The sequence below is a fragment of the Poromitra crassiceps genome, assembly GCF_964638095.1.
Source record: "Poromitra crassiceps genome assembly, chromosome: 27".
In the NCBI taxonomy this organism is placed as follows: domain Eukaryota; kingdom Metazoa; phylum Chordata; class Actinopteri; order Beryciformes; family Melamphaidae; genus Poromitra; species Poromitra crassiceps.
This window is the reverse complement of record NC_139650.1, coordinates 14,262,708-14,279,265: the sequence shown is the minus strand read 5'-3', so window position 1 is coordinate 14,279,265 and position 16,558 is coordinate 14,262,708. Positions and strand designations below refer to the sequence as shown.

At 46.6% G+C, this 16,558-nt stretch overlaps 1 pseudogene across 1 annotated transcript; it reads right to left on the bottom strand.

Moving 5' to 3' along the window:
- Window positions 1–3,082: 3,082 nt before the first annotated feature.
- Window positions 3,083–16,112, bottom strand: LOC310799055 (SPRY domain-containing SOCS box protein 1 pseudogene; annotated as a pseudogene). The gene is made up of 3 exons: window positions 15,928–16,112; window positions 4,076–4,437; window positions 3,083–3,992 (listed from the first exon to the last, which is right to left on the bottom strand). The product of its transcript is annotated as an SPRY domain-containing SOCS box protein 1 pseudogene (transcript).
- Between the last annotated feature and the right edge of the window lie 446 nt (window positions 16,113–16,558).

Genomic DNA, 16,558 nt, shown 5'->3' with positions numbered 1-16,558 from the left:
GGTAGGTGCATGGAGAGTTGCAGGGCAGGTAGGTGCATGGAGAGTTGCAGGGCAGGTAGGTGCATGGAGAGCTGCAGGGCAGGTAGGTGCATGGAGAGTTGCAGGGCAGGTAGGTGCATGGAGAGCTGCAGGGCAGGTTGGTGCATGGAGAGTTGCAGGGCAGGTAGGTGCATGGAGAGTTGCAGGGCAGGTTGGTGCATGGAGAGCTGCAGGGCAGGTTGGTGCATGGAGAGCTGCAGGGCATTGGGAGCTGCAGGGCAGGTTGGTGCATGGAGAGTTGCCGGGCAGGTTGGTGCATGGAGAGCTGCAGGGCAGGTTGGTGCATGGAGAGCTGGAGATGGGTCAGCTGCTGGATGGAGGCTGCGGAATGCCATTTGCCTAGGTGAGGAGGGATCTTTGGGCAGGCAATATCGCGGCCTGCTCCGGACGGATGTAGTTGCAGGGAGGCGGAGTGAACCAGGCTTTTGTCATGTGATGGTGGGGCGAGATGAGGAACAGAGGGGCCGACGGGCCAGTCTGGGGTCGAATTTCCGCGGAGCGGGCCATGGAAGCAAAGGGGCAAAAGGGAGAGACTGTGATGATCGGGATGAAACTTTAGATCGGACCGGGTCGCGTTCCGGGAGGGGTCGAATGACACCGGGCATGTGAACTCGCCAGCGCGGAGGAACCCATAAAAGGCTAACGAGAACCGCATTCTAGAGAGAATTTTGCAGGGGAGAGAAAAGGCCATCTCTCGAGCGCGCCCCCATGAGGGTATATGTGGAGCCGTATGCCGATGATGGACATCGCCCTGCAGCACAATTAAATATCCGAATCGTAGGCTACTGTGACCTCACTTGGTTTGCCATTTAAAGAGGAGTATGTTTAATGAGCAGCACGGCTTCTGTTTATTTGACTGAATGACTGGAGCATCATCTCGGAGAAAGGGAGACGTTTTTTTTTTTTAAGTTTAAAACGGAATCTGGCATTGGTTAACTGGATGCTATTGCTAACTGATACCTTGAACATCCATTTGCAATGATTCTGGCTGGATATTAACTATTGTAAATTTGTCACAATGAATGCAATTTGAGCACGATGTGTAAATACATTTAATATTAATTGTTTAGGCCTAATTATTTGTAAAGTCGCAACGCATTAGAGATGTGAGTAGTTCTTCATAGATTTAGCCTCTTCATTTTGCTCTCGAATGCACCAGGTTGACGGATTTTACTTTAAAATGTGCCAGATATTGGATGCGAAGAGACATTTAACTCATTGAGTGCCAATGACGACAATCGTCGTCAATTCGAATAGTAACGTTGAGTGCCAATGACGACGATTGTCGTCAATTGCGTTTTTTGACGGTGGGACATGGATCAAAGCCTGATCCATCTCCTGTGTATGGTGGATGTTGAATGTGTAAAAGCTATTTTACGGACCCATTAGGTGGCGACAGTGCTCTCCAGATTAGAGAAAGGAGAGGAAAAAACAGAGAAGAAGTCATGGGGAAACGGAAATCGCATCGGTATGCATCGATATGCATGAAGCATAACGTTAGCTGTGCCTGCAGCAGCCAATCTGCTGCCACAATTGAGCCCCTCCGTGTCCGCTGCGATAGCCCATCCGCATGATTAGTTGTGGAGTTGTTATTATTCTCAACTGGAAGCGATGGGAGCCAGTGACAAATACGGTAACTGTCTGCCTTTCCGAAGCCCTGCCACTCCGAACGTTAACTTCCATTATTCGGACTGGCGGTCGTTCACCTAGAAGCCGCAATGCCGACCTTAGGTTTAGGCGTGGGGGTGGGAGAGGTTAGGTTTTGGGTTAGGGTCTGGGGGAGGTTAGGTTTAGGCATGGGGGGAGGTTAGGTTTGGCGTGGGGGCTGGGAGAGGTTAGTGAAAAACGGGGAATATAGAACCCTTTCTGAGTGCCGATATTTCGGAGTGGCAGAACGTCGGAGTGGCAGCACGTCGGAGTGGCAGCATGTAACCGACAAATACACGCGGAACGCTGTGAAAAAGCTGGATGTAGCGCACTTTTCAGTGCAGAGCAAACGCAGCAGAGCCACCAGAGACACTCCCACAGAGGTGGGGTTTGCAGTTGAGCGGGGTGGGGCACGCAGGGCAGCATACAACACCGACCCAGACAGACCCAGACAGCAGGACAGGATTGGCAAACACAAGCTAGAATATCTGATGCCCACCAGCAGTAAATCAAGCCCAGCAAGAAGCTGCAACCAGCAGCGCACGCAGGGGCCAGCGCTGCTGGTTGCAGCTAAAAAATATTATCTTGCCAAACAAAAAATTCCGTTGTTTTCACTGTTTTATTGAAGGAAATTATTTTTGAGGTGTCACATCAGAAAATATTAGCTTCAGAGTCAGTCATGTTCTTGAAATGCTTCATTTCACAAAAGGCTAATTATCTCAGCTCCTAGTTTGAAACGTCTCTTTTTGGTGAAATCAACCTATCTTCTCCGGCTCATAACTAAAGAACGGAAAATGATATCAATAAACTTTTTTTTGCTGATGATAGAAGAGAGTCTCATCGTTCTTTGGGCGTGTTCGGTGTTTACATAGTAATATCACACAATATCCTGTGGGCCTCGAGAAATCACTGAAAATGCTCTGAAACTCTGGCACTGGGAGCATCCGTTTTCCAAAAGTGGCTGGCACTCAATGAGTTAATGTACTGTAGCTCCGCCGTCTTTCTTTCGCTATAGGCGAGGATATAATGACCAGTTCACGCAGGTTGTCAAGAGTTCATTCATTCACTATGATAAATGCATTGCTACTTGTGCCCAGCTCGTTTCCTTTGCGCGCAACGTGCAGACCGCTGTGGATGGTTAAAATTAAGATTTGATTGCTAAAATATATGACGCTATGTTATGTATTTAAGAGATGATTATGACTGATTTTACTGGGCCGGTAAATCGCCCGATTTAATACTGAAATGCTGATACTTTCCTCGCGGGTCCTTTCATGTCCGTGGGTGACTGGTCCTCCATCGGGCCTTCGCAGTGACGCGGCGCGCGGCGATGCCTATTGGGCTTGAAAGAGAAAGCGAGGAGGGTGTGCTCGGTGTGCTGTGGTCATCGACCCCGTCATTGGTAGAGCAGGTAGTTCTTGAGAGAGGCAGGCAGGGGCAGTCCGTGGATTTCGCTCAGGCGGTCCCTTCCTAAAGCCGCCCGCACTGAACGCTTGCACAGGTCCATCAGAGGGAGGGGCTCCGCATCGAGTCCATTTATGTACCGGATTCGTATTTCGCAGTGTGCCCACATGGCGCTCACTACGGGGTACACCTTCCTGCCCTTAAGTCCTCTGAACGCCACCCCTAGATCATGTCCGTCCACTATGTAACGCAACGTCCCCTCGTCCATGTCCAAGACGACTAAGAGCGAGTCTGGTATTATGAAGGTGTCGTCGGGCTCCAGGAAGGCGGGGTAGGTTCTGCCCGCGTGGTTCTTGCCGTCGTGGTAGAGTTTACTCCAGCCCAGGTCCCAGCCCCAGGACTCGCTGTTGTTTCCCACCAGGGCCGTGTAGCCCACCGAATGCAGCGGCGCGTCGCCCGTGGCCACCCCGACCACGGCGTGGGATCCCCTCTGGCGCATGGCCCAGCTGACCTCCCACACGTGCAGTCCCCGCGTGTAGCCCACCCGGCCGCGGATGGCGTCCGTGCTCTGCGCCACGGGGTGCCGGTGGAACACCAGCTTGTTGTCATCCTTGACGAAGATGTTGGGCGAGCGGTCGTCGTTGTTCCAGGAGTGCTGCACCTGGAAGTCTGGGCCGGCAGGCGGCATGTCCAGCAGCAGGTCCAGCCGAGAGGGCTTGGTGTGATTCGGGGCCTGGAGCTCCGCCTTCAGTCCCGCATGTCGATGGTTTTGATGCCACCTGGGAGCGCTGCAGGCACCGCTGGTTGCATGGGCACCGCCTGCTGGGCTGGTGGCTGCGCTGGGTGCATGGTCTTCGGGCGAGCCTGGACCTCGCTGAGGGTCCCTGCTTTGGATTGCATGGCTTCAAGCCCCCGGGGGACCCGCCGCAGAGGATGGAAAAGCTGAGGAGATTTTCGGCAGTATTGGCCTGCCGTATGCCTCGACTCTCGGAGCCGCTGCGCTCCTCACGGGGGCGTGCGTTTGCCTCATCCTGCACCCCCGAATGCTCCTGCTTGGGCCCGGAGCGCTCCCCACTTCGCCCCTCGCGAGACTGAGAGTTATTGCTCGTCCTCGCGCGGGCCCCGCTCTCATCGACGAGATCCGCCGTCCGAGATGCACTCGGTGCCGCCGGAGCCTGCTGCCGTCTGCCCCCCGTCTGATGAGCGCACGGGGCTGGCGGCTGGGAAGCCTGCTGCATCCCGTACCCGGGCTGGGATGTTTCGTTGTGCATCTCCTCGTCGGCGCTGGATGCCCCGACCTCGAATTGGTACTGCGCCTCAAGGTCCTCGTCTTCGTAGCTCGACATGCTGAGAGAGCGAACGGGGGTGAGTGGTACCGCGAACATGAATGCTTGATGGCAGGATCGGAAGGAATGAGGCAGCTTGAGAATGGCGAAACACAGCTTTCAGAGAAGCGAAACGCAGCTTTCAGAGACTGGGATGCGATCAGCTTGGGTACCGCGACCAGAAGATCAGGGAAAGAGAACGATGACCCACAGAGCATGGCTATAAATACTGCTACGTCATAGCCTCGGCACTGACGACATTATCGGCGTCATATAGGCAAGTGCGTCACGCGGACGTCACGCTGGGATTACACTTGTGCTCGTCACACTAGGATTACATGAGGTGAGGTCACTGGGATTGCGCGTGGTACGAGGCAGCGTGTCTGGTCTTCATCTTGAAACTAGGTCGAGACCACCATAAAAACCCATTTATTCATATATTTTAGCAAGATATCCCACGCTAAAACTTATACTTAACTTATTCTGAAAATCCCAAAGGAAATACACGCTCTTACTCTCGCCAACTTGGCCCTACTATTTAATCAACAACCGGCCTATCCAGGAACTTTAAAACCCAGAGAGATAACAAACACCGTTCCTTAACCCCTTTAGCGCTATTCCAGTGCTGATCAAATGGCAACATTCTAACCTCTATTTACTGATAACATGCTATATTTTCTTACTTATTTAACGCACACCCATTGTAAGGAAGTTTGTGTGCTTGCCTTGTGTGAAGTTTGCTGGATCTTAGGTAAGGGCTCACGGGCAGTGATCGATTAGAACCACAGAGATGTCTTTCAAGCTTTAATGAAGTATCAGGCAGATAGGAGCAAGGCAGAAGCAGCGTTCGGAGCTTACAGATTGCAGAAAGGGGAATAGGACCATACATATCATAGCAGAACAACACCTTTATAATCCCCCCACATTCGAGGTATGACATCGTTGGTGATGTCACAACGTCCGGGGAGGTATGACATCATCGATGACCTCACAAAGTCACGTCTGCCATCAAAGTCAGCCTAGACCATCTGACATCGCTGATGACCTCACAGGGGAAACTCTGACATCACCGATGACCTCACGAGGTGAACTCTGACATCGACATCGACGGTGACATCATCATTGCCTCGTGGGCTCCTTGGTTGGTGGGCGTCAATTGCCCCAAGAACAGGCCTGATGGTGGGCCATTATGGAGCATTTTCTACACCCATTTTAACTCAAGCGGAACAGAAATCACCAGCTATCATTTCCACACAGAGTCTCTGAGAATGACGCAGTCCACTTCGTTCGCTGGACTAAAATTTCATTCATACTCAAATGTACTAATATCTCTATCTAAACTGTCCCCTTTGATGTGACGATATCGCAAGCTGCTACTCTACCCCTCAGACTCAAAATGTAATGTAATTAGTTAATATTTTGACCAGTATGTTACAAAGTTGCTACTACATGCTAAATGGCTAACGGCTTTAGCATCCCGCAAACCTGGCTCCCTTTCAATTTCTTAAATCAGTCCTATTAAAATATACTAACATTACATGAAAAACCCTAATGCAGCAATGGCGCAACCTTTTATTGTATACATTGGACTAACAATCTGGTTTATTTAGCCAATGTTAAGGCCATTTTTCCTACTCTCAGCCATCGCGCTGACATACGCTATTTATAATATTTAATCCCACTTTAACCCATTCCTTCCACTCCATTCCACACACACGACCTGGCCAGGTCAAAACACTCATACTCAATCAAGCAATCATACAACACATAACACATAATAGCCTAAACAATAAGCAACAATTCTCATTAACAAACACCCGTTTCAACTATCTCAAAAATCTCATCTCTCATTTCAATATCTCTTAATTATTCCTTGCTTGGGCCCAAGATCTATTGCCGTGCGACTTCTTTTTCAACTTATTAGAAGGTAAAAGACACTCATTTTTCAATTTTAATCTTCCAAAACTGCACACGTTTTTCTGCCAGACTCGTGCGTGCATCTCTCAACTTATTAAATTTACCTACCAGCCACTTTTCCGAAACTGCACACACATTAAATCCTTTAAATCCATTTTCACTAAATCCTAATAGGTGGCTGATACATTTCTCTATCGTTCCACTTTGATATAATATTGATCAGATATTTATATCATCAGTGGCAACTATAACCTATTATGTCTAACTCCCCGTGTGAATATAAGGGAATACCCACACTGAAGGCAGCCGCAGATCTCTGTACCGCCTAGGAACAATCACCTCATTCTCCTTTTAAACATATGGTTATTTAACTCCCTCCGTCTGTATTACTCCCTCCATAAAATACACCCTTAGACAAATTTAATCCGTATGTCTTACTCCCTCCGTGTTCTCCGCAAACACACTCTTAATTTAATAGGCTATATCTTAACTCCTCACACCGCCTTATTATTCATTAAATTATCCAATCTTGCATCCGTTTTTCTTTTTTACCAATTCAAAAACTAACATGACCTCCCCATTTCTTAAATATATATCTACTATTCCACTATCATTGCATTATCACTTAGGCTATATAAATTTAAACAGTTCCCGTGTTCACCTCCTCTCTCCCATAACTATCGTCTGACCTGGTCGGCGTCACAGATGGAGCGAACTCACAACCACAGCGCATCTCAATATTTTGAGAGATATAGCTACTCACCTTGTTGTGAAGCCGCTCCATCCAGACTGCCGATTAACCAGGTCCCTTCGTGGTTGCCACTTTGTCGTATTTTAAATACATTGGGAGAAGAAGGAGATGAACCACAGAAGCAGGATGTAGTCTATTGAAGTGTCTTCTATTTGAAGAACAAGTTGTGGTATGGCATGGCTCTGTGTGCCATGGAGAGATGCTCCCTGGGTGTGTTCTCTACCCTTTGACCCTGCGTCCCCTGCTTATATAAACTCTCTCCACTTAAGGAACTCCCACTCTCATAATGTTACGCCCTGTTTTCTTTCCTCCAATCGAATCCCTGCTTAGACGTGTGTGTGTTCTCCAGTAGAGCAGCTGCGTGTGTCACCTGTCAATCAAACTGACTTCACACCTAAATCCTTTCATTCATAGAAAGAGTTCTGGGATGTCTCCTCTCTCTCTTCCTCTCCCTGTCAAACAAAAGGTCTAACTTCCTTTACGACAGCCTGAGGTGTCTCTACATCCTCTGGCCCCCACTGTCTTCCTCCTCAGATCACACCAAAATGTGTGCATGTGACTGCATGTGACTGCGTTTGAGTGTGCGTTTTCCTGCATCTCCCTTTTCCTCCTCACAAGTCTGTATGTCTGTGTTTGTGTGTCACCAATCCCTTCATAGCTGTTTAACATTTATGATCTTTCCTCAACCTTTCACACTCAGGACCCTTTGTAAAACTCCCAAAAGCCTTCTGTGTAGCCTTCTGTCTTCCTGCCAGCTGCTCTTCACTACCCAGCTAACCCCCAACTAACCAACTAAACTCTTATCAAATAATGAATAGCATTTATAAATGCACTAGTAATTTAATGATTAAATAAGACAGACCAGACACTACACAGTAATTTATTAACTTAGCCAGCAATTCGGTGTTAAGACGTGACGTAAGTCGTGAAAGTTCGGCAGCTTTTGATTGCAAGCGGGGCACGCCACGCCAGCGTTTGCTAAATAATCCAAATAAAAGACTAATTTAAGGTAAGTTCTTTGGTCCATTTGCTCTTAACAATAACGTTACCCCTTTCAAAGTCTGTTTATTTTATTAACAGCTTTTGTGAGCCAAAGTCAATGCAGTACTACGCTAGTTTATGAGCAACGCTAACGTGAATCACTGATCAGTCTGTATGCTTCCCTTGGTCTGTCACTGTCTAAAACGCTAAGTGATTAGCTACAGTATATTAGAAATACCAATACTGCAGCCAGCATATTTAACTAACGTTACAGTCAGGGGTGTAATGGTTGGTAAATGAGGTGGGTAAACTATCCAAGGTGAGTAGGTACGGTGGCGCAGTCGGTAGCGCTGTCGCCTCACAGCTAGAATGTCCTGAGTTCGATTCTCGCCTGGGACGCTGTGGGTGCTGGAGTTGTGACCCCCCCATATCTTCAGTGCCTACTGCCCAGGTGGGCTATCTCGTCGAAAGGGCCTTTCTGTGTGGAGTTTGCATGTTCTCCTCGTACCCCCCAGGGGGTTCCTCCGTACATAACCCCCCACTAAAAACATGCAGAAGATCGTCATCCGACCAGTGACGACAACATCTGAAGTTGGTCCAATGATGGTCCAATGATGGTCCCCGGGCGCTGGAAAGAAATAGCGACCACTGCTCCTGGCCTGCCCCCTGGAGGAAAGGACCAGCCCGGATGGGTCAAATGCAGAGGACATATTTCACCGGCCACCGTCAGCATGAGTGTGTGTTGTGGCTGCATGCATGTGTTATGTTCGTGTGACAATAAAAGACGGGCTGCCGTCTGAAATCGTGTTTTTAATCATCGTGTTTTTAGTTTACTCACCTCAATTCCCCTCTTTGATTGATACAGATTATCTGAAAACAAGTGAGTAAACTATCAACCTCATGTAAAAAATGTGGCTTACCTCCACTACAGTATATTTTAGTAATCTGCTCACTAGTCTCTAATCTAGAGTAACGTTCAATTTGTATTAATAACACATGTAAAATTAACCAATGTGACTTACAGCCTATAGATTTTTGGACAGGCAGCAACATTGTTTGATATTTTATATTGATTTGTTAGACAGGTTTGAAAAGCATGAGATCTGCTGCAGTGGACCTACCAGTGGATCTGAACTGCTGCAACACCAGGCTGACATGGCTCCCTGACGTCTCCAATCTACTGCCTCATACATTCAAAGACAGGATTACCTGATGGAAAAGCCAGATGGGAGCAGGCAAAAGTGGCTTTGCATGTTTTGTAGTGTGTTCTAAGTTGTAAACAAAGGAAACAGACTGCAGTGCACACTCATAACTCCTATGCAATCTTTATTTTAACATCTATAGATCAGTATTTCAATAAATCTGAAGGTTTGAGCCATGAAAATAAATTAACTGAGACCAGCAAATGTCCATCTGTTTAAATTAATTGTGTATGTGTGTTTTTTTTTGCAGAAACACTGAAAATATCAGATGGTCTTACAGTTCATGCAAAACATCTCAACCAAAGAGAGACACATCAGCCAGAGTTCACTTTTTGGTTAATCCAAGATTCAGAACAACTCTGCAAAAGTAAAACAATGACAGATCTTTAAAGACATTGGAATATCTATCAAGATGGCTGATGTCAGATAATCTATAATCCTCTAACAGCCTGGAAATATATTTGACAGATAACAGGCAACAGCGTAGTCACTTCTGGTAAGAGTGACCTGGTACAGTAAGCTGGTCACTCTGAAGACACCTCAAAACCTCTTGAGATAGCAGCTCTATGCCTGATGATGCACTCTGAAGACACCTCAAAACCTCTTGAGATAGCAGCTCTATGTCTGATGATGCAAATAATGAAACAGTGTTCACTACTTTGTGTTACCAAATCAGGTTTAATGATCATTATAAGATACATTACTTATGCCAGCCTGTTGACCAAGATACTTGATATCTGAAAGTCTATCAACCTAGATGGTTCTGTAGCAGTTGACACTGCAGCAGTTGAGGGTTCTGACAGGACACAGATCCATTGGAATAGGTGGAAATATCTACCTGCAAAGAAAACAAACAGAATAAGTCAATTTTTAATCTCATACAGTCCAGTGCCAGAGCCCTGTCCAGTGCCCACAGAAGTTTAGTCACAATATTATAATTATTTTAACTATTGTAGGAATTTAATTATTTTGGGATCAGAGTTCACAGCCATCTTCATTTATCAACATTTATAGATTCCCTTCCACATTTTACCTACAGTATTTTGTGTATCTGCTTGTATGTATGCTACCATTTGTTACATCAACAAACTATTCAAAACAAATTTCCCTGAGTTGGATTTATACAGTTGTTGATTAATTGATTGACTGACTGAATGATGGTGCAGTATGCATAGGCTAGTGACAATGAACAACAAATCAATCACAATGATGTAACAAGGTGTTAAACTCAATAACGAGACACTTCTGTATTGTTAATACATCTAGACAACAATTTTGACAATTTCTTGTCATCAGAAGTTTTGGTGCAGTGATCCATGGATCTAACTGATTTCATATTCAGGGATGCAAAGTCATGGAGAGTGAAAAAGGTGACAGATACCAGGGCAGAAATCAAACGACTGAGACATCCTCCTATTTTGGGATGAAAAGTGGGCTATCACCTAAAGGTGAGTTTGCAGCCTGCATATTGTGACTAGCTTTTCCGATGTTAGGTAGTAAAGATCTGAAGGTTTAGTATCAACCTAAAAGCTAGCATCATCTCCCCACTGTCATAACGAGATGGGTCCATGCTAACGTTATATCAATTTGAGAAAAACTAGCTAGTTAGAAATGACTAGATGCAGGCCAATTCTATTCACTCTTAGCGTATGCTATATAGCTAGCGCTAAGCTAACACTGATTCAACGTGCACCATTTTGAACAAAATGCTGTACAACACAAACAAGTTGCAAACCATTAATACTTATGCTCACACCAGGCCCGTAGCTACCATTGAGGACACCGATGTCATGACCTCTGTATTTTCATTTTTTTTTATAGCCCCGGCCCCCAGATCTATTCATCTGTCATTGATGTTTTAAAGCCCTCATAAATAACATGATATATGACAGTTGATGAGAAATGCAACAATTTGCTTCCTCTCTGTGTGCTATATAGAAGGAAGAGACATAACTCACCACAACATTCACATTTTGCATTGGGGCTAGATTGGGGCTAGACTTTGGGGACAGTTCTATTGAAGTGAATGGGTGACTCCCCTGTAAGTGATGTTTGTGTAGATGGGCCATTGTATTTAATTGAGCAGTATTCTGCCATGTGACCTGTATGCAGAATATAAATTATATTATATGGGGAGACATTTATTTTTTGTATCATTTTAAAGCAACAGCACAGTAAAGAGGATATTCATCTAACATGATGTCTGTAGTTCTTTATAGATCTAGCTCTATAAAGCTCTCAAAGTGCACCAGATTGAAGCATTTTACTTTAAAATGGACAAAATTGTCTAATCGGGGGGGCCCGGCACCCCCTGGGCCCCCCACGCCACGCTAAAATGACCTTGGTATTTCTCAAATCCTGGCCTGGCTCACACGTATAGTTGTGCTGCAGCTGCTGCTACCATGTCGTTTTGTTTGTTGTGACCAACTCATTCCTTAGTAAACATTGACATCCCTCCATCAGTATCTTAGCATGCTATTGGTTCTACCGGGCAGTAGGTAGCAGCGTTTGCCTGCAAATGTAACGTACTTTAAACTCTGGTTTTGGAAAGGCTCATAGAATCTTCGAGTGGCAACAAACAGAATCTGATTAAGATGAAAATAATCTTCGCAACTTTAGAGGGCTGGGTCGTCCCTCGATGAGGATCATTGCTTTCAAGAACTAAAGCAGATACGCGGTCTCGGCCCACAGCCTGTAGACATGGCCTCTCACTCCCTCGCTCTCTCTCTCTCCCTCTCTCTCGCCCTCCCTCTAATTCAATTCAAATAGGTGTTATTGGATGTATCACATGACCATAGTGAGTAAAGCACATTGCAGGGTTGTACAAAGTAGCCTCCCATTATTTAACAATGTTAAACAATGTTACTGTAACATGAGAGTAAAAAAATACAATCATGTCAACAACATTTTGTAATGTGTGTGTGTGTGTGTGTGTCTGTGTGGTGTTGCTCTGGAATACTTTAGTGACCCCCCCCCCTCTCTCTCTCTCTCTCTCTCCAGAGTCTGTGAGGCTGGTGAATGGTACTAGTCTGTGCTCAGGCAGACTGGAGGTGAAGTCTAACCAGTCGTGGTCCTCAGTATGTGAAGCTGATTTTGACCAGCAGGATGCAGAGGTGGTTTGTAGGGAGCTTGACTGTGGGGCTCCTTCAGTCCTCCAGGGGGCGCTCTATGGAGACAGGGAGACTCCAATTTGGACCAAAGAGTTCCAGTGTGAAGGCAATGAGTCTGTTCTCCTGGACTGTGGAAGCTCAGGCTCAGCTAGAAACACCTGCTCACCTGGCAAAGCTGTAGGACTCACCTGCTCAGGTAGGAGAGGAGCTGTGTGTGTGTGTGTGTGTGTGTGTGTGTGTGTGTGTGTGTGTGTGTGTGTGTGTGTGTGTGTGTGTGTGTGTGCGTGTGTGCGTGCGTGCGTGCGTGCGTGTGTGTGCGTGCAATGTGCGTGCGTGCGCGCGTGTGTGCTTTCTCAGTGAGAACAATGTTTAGGCTGGTTTCACACCGACGACCCAAGCCTTGCCTATGCCTTGCCTTTACCCACGCTTTTTAATAGGCGTCCGTTTTAGTCAACGAGGCTGTGTACACCGGCCGCCTGAGCGTGAACCCTGCGTGTACCCACGCCTTGCCTATGCCTTGCCGATTTTATCGAATAGGCGTGAGTTCTATTTTGAAGCCGACAAGGCGCGTGCAGGCAGACTTCTTCTGTCAAGCCATGAAAGAAAAACGCACAATATCCGTCGGAAATGGAAAAGTCAACTGAATTTCAAAATAAAATGGAGTTACTACAACATGTTGAGCAGAGAGACGGAGAGATTGACGGGTGGCTATCACGTGGGGCTTTCTCCCCGCCGGCAAACAAATCTTCATGAGAGAGAATAGCGACCGAAGAAGCAAGATGGACAATGTTGTTGTGCCAGGCTGCCAGCACATATTCTTGCAAGATCACCTCTCTAAAATGTCCGACTATAGTCAGACCTGGTTATACATATCCAGCATCAATATAACATTAAATATATCCGATTTATTTTACCTAGAGGCTACCCATGACAATTCTGGACAACACGTGAAAAAATACAGTCGGGAGAGAGGAGAGGCGCTTGTGACTCGGCTCCAGGTTCGGCGTGCAAAAGGCGTGCGGTGTGATCGCAAAAGCGTGTAACAGGTTCACGCCCAGCTCGGCGTAGGCGTGGGTTGAGGCAAGGCAAGGCGTAGGTTGTCTGTGTGAATGAAGCGTTATGGTTGAATGAGCTTATTGTGAGACATGTATGATGTGTGTTGGTGGTTTGAGTGAGTTTTGGAGGTGAGATGATGAAGATGCATGTTGGTAATGCAGACTGTATGAAGAGTTTTGAAAAAGTGGCTTCAGTTTTGACCGATAAAAACATCTAATGGAGTTTATTTCTTCCAACTCAGTTTTTTGAGTAAATAATTACAATGTTTATTTAATTTCATATTCTTGTTTTATTTGTGTACCACCATGCTGACCACATGCATGCACTGTTTTTATATCTGAATGTTTTTTCAACAAAGATAAGAGAGCCAAAGTATCAAATTTGTTAATTATTATTGTTGCTGAACTGAAAAATGATCTGATCTGTGACTCAATAGCATGATACAATCTGAACTGTGAGTTTTGTGATCTGTTGCAGCCCTAATTCAAAGTGACTTTACTTCTTTTACTAATAGAGAGCCGCAGGAATGAGTCCGGAAAACATCGATGCTAACACTTCTGGGTTCTTCACTGTTTCTACCTATGGGATTTTTGAATGGGTTTTTGGCGCGATGCTTCAAATGAGGTCTGTGGTTAACCAAGCGTATTCAAACGTGAACCAGTGTTCAGCAGGATAATCTTCACACATGAGGACCACTTTTATGAGTTTTGAAGCTTTTACGTACCGTTAAAATGGCGGCTAGCTAGCAAACGGCTAAATGAGACTACACTGTTGAGTCGACGGGGATATTATATGTCAATAACGTCATCACTTCAAAGGACGAACACGGAAATTCTCTTTCCCTCACCTGGTTCAGCCTGGGGTAATCAGTGCACAGCAGCGCACACATCAACAACACTACAGGTTGAATTTGGCTGTGGTGACATGACGTGGAAGCCTATGCGACACTGTGTGCAGTTCTGGAATAGCTCCAGAGGGTCAGACAGTTAAAATGTGATGAGCTGTTGGTTCCTGTTGGTTTTAGGTCTCTAACATCAGAACTGAGATCACAGACTTGAAAAAAGAAATTACAAACAAGTTGAACATGCAACAGTTTAAAGAGACAAGTTGCTTAACTCTGAAAGATACATATGAGAAGCAGGTCCTGGAAGTTAAGCTCAACAAATATCGCAGAGATACACTAGACTACAAGAACAACCGTGTCATCTGACGGCTCGAGCTCGTTTCGCCTCTACCGACGCAGACGAGGAGAGGGGTGCACGGCCTCCAGTGGGACGTCCACGGACGACTCGGGGAGCGAGGACCCAGCGAGAGGCTCCAGACAACGGCCTTTTTTAGGCCAAAACCTGCAGGTTTTGGCTGCAGGTACTTCACCCCAACGGGCCTCAGTCACCGCCCCACCCAGAGGGGGGGGGGGGGGGGGGGGGACACCACTCTCGCCAAGAGAGGAAGAGGGAGCCAGCAGAAGAGGGGAACGTGATCAACTTGTCCAGCAGACCCCTGTCTTCACAGGAGATGACCATCCTCTCAAAAGGTTTATCTTTCGTTCCTTCTACTAGAGCTGATCTCTTTAAAACCAGAATTTTATTTTATTTTTATTTAACCTTTATTTATACAGGTGAATCACCTTGAGACCTAGATCTCATTTTCAAGTGCGACCTGTGTGTGTGAAGTGTTTACATTCTTGAGAAATGTGAAACTCTGTGCTTTCTTTGATAAGGGTGCTCCCCTCTCACATCCTCATTTGAATCCCTCACAGACTGTTGCTGAGCCCACGTCCATGCCTGAAAGAGGCCTGAGGGCGAAAAGTACTTTTGGCCCGCCTGCATTGAACTCTTCAGTTGCTACCTTTTGCAGACTGATTGAACATGAGGTGATGTCCAAGACACAGCTGAAAAATAAAAATAAACTCTATTCTAATATAGAAATAAATGAGAGAAAAGCTTTGGTTGCACTTTCTTCTGATTCTACCATTGTTATTAGAAATGCTGATAAAGGGGGCGCTGTCGTTATCCAAGACAAAGGCTTACCGTATAGAAATCTTGAGACAACTTGACAACAAGGAGTTTTACACTCCCTTATTGGGTGACCCTACACTGAGGTTAGGTAGGTAAGTACTTTATTAATCTGTGAGGAAATTCAGGTATCCAGTGTAGCAGCTCGCCAAAGACAAAATGAGACATAACACAAACCAACAAACATGACAATACAGGACAATGCAGACGGTACAAGACGGTAACATGACAGGCAGGTTTCTGGTTAAAAGATTAAGAAGTAAGAGCTAATTAAAAGATTAAAAGGTAGATTATAGGTTACCAAAATACTAATATACTAGTTGTCAAAATTGCACAGTGCCCATATCTAGTCAAATTGCACAGTGCCCATATCTAGTCCACAGCAGCGTCTGGGTGGCGCTCAGTCCCCCATACTGTCACTACTGGTCTGATGGGCCCCAGCAACCATGACCCCATCGCCCATGAGGCACGCAGTCTCACCTTCTAGTCCTGCTGCGTGCCGGCGATCTCCTGCTGTCGACAGACTTGTTAAACAGCCTGATGGCCGTGGGGACGAAGGACTTCCTGTGTCGCTCCGTCCTTGAGTGCAGGGAGATAAGCCGCCCGCTGCGGCTGCTGCTCTGGACCTCCAGGGTGTGGTGAAGAGGTTGAGTGTCGTTGTTCATGATGGCCAGCAGCCTGCTCATCGTGCGCCTCTCCACCACGGTCCCCAGAGGGTCCAGGCTCCTCCCCAGCACCGAGCCAGCCTTCCTGACCAGCTTGTCCAGTCACCTGGCGTCTCTGTCCGTGATGCTGCCACCCCAGCAGACTGCAGCAGAAAAGGGCGCTAGCCACCACCGACTGGTAGAACATGTGCAGCATCTCCACACAGACGTCAAGGACCTGAGCCTCCGCAGGAAAAACAGCCGGCTCTGGCCCTTCTTGTAGATCGCATCCACATTAGCGGACCAGTCCAACTTGTTGTCCAGGTGCACACCCAAGTACTTGTAGGTCTGCACCACCTCAATGTTGCTGCCCCGTATGCAGACCGGTTGCACGGGAGGCTTTGTCCTGCGAAATTCCACGACCAGCTCCTTGGTCTTGGTGGTGTTCAGGAGGAGGCCATTCCGCT